The following is a 720-nucleotide window of genomic DNA, read 5'->3' on the forward strand; positions in this document are numbered from 1 at the left end:
CGCAACCATGTTTTAAGATCGTATATATTATATGTATACGCGTATACGTACAATTATTTACGTATAAGGGGCATTCTTTTACAAACCGAACACTTTTTTTTTCGACAATTTTAAATCGCTTCAAACTTTTTTTACCAATTGTAGGTATAAAATAAGCGAACACGTGTATCGGGATTTAAAAAAAAAAAATTTATTTTCGAAGAAATAGCGATTTTAAATTTTGAATTTTATGGTAATTTTGCCTTTTATGGTAATCTTCAAGTCGTCGTATCTACGTCGTTTTTTATAGTAGAACAATTTTTTTTTTCATTTCAAACGTTATTACATCAGCTTTTTGATGAAATTATGTTCCTAACCTCAACTTTCAAAAAAAATTCTTTTTTCTGCAAATTAAATCTTAAAAGTTAATTTTGACCATGACACCCGGAGTTAATTTATTTTTTACAAATACTATCGGTTTCCTCGGAAAATTTACTAAAAAATGTGAAAATTTCAGAATGGCGAAAAAAAATTTTGGTACGTTACAATTTCGAAATTGAATTTCAATAACAAATTAAAAGAAACATTAAATATAATTTTGTATATTTAATTCGAAACCTTCGAAACCTAATTGTTTCATATATTGAAAATATATCATTGTAATAAAAATGTTGTACACACTTTCGTTTCATCATTGATTTACAGATTTACATACATTTTCTTGTACCATATCAAATATGG

This window comes from Trachymyrmex cornetzi, unplaced genomic scaffold (assembly GCF_001594075.2).
Source record: "Trachymyrmex cornetzi isolate Tcor2-1 unplaced genomic scaffold, Tcor1.1 scaffold208, whole genome shotgun sequence".
Classification (NCBI taxonomy): domain Eukaryota; kingdom Metazoa; phylum Arthropoda; class Insecta; order Hymenoptera; family Formicidae; genus Trachymyrmex; species Trachymyrmex cornetzi.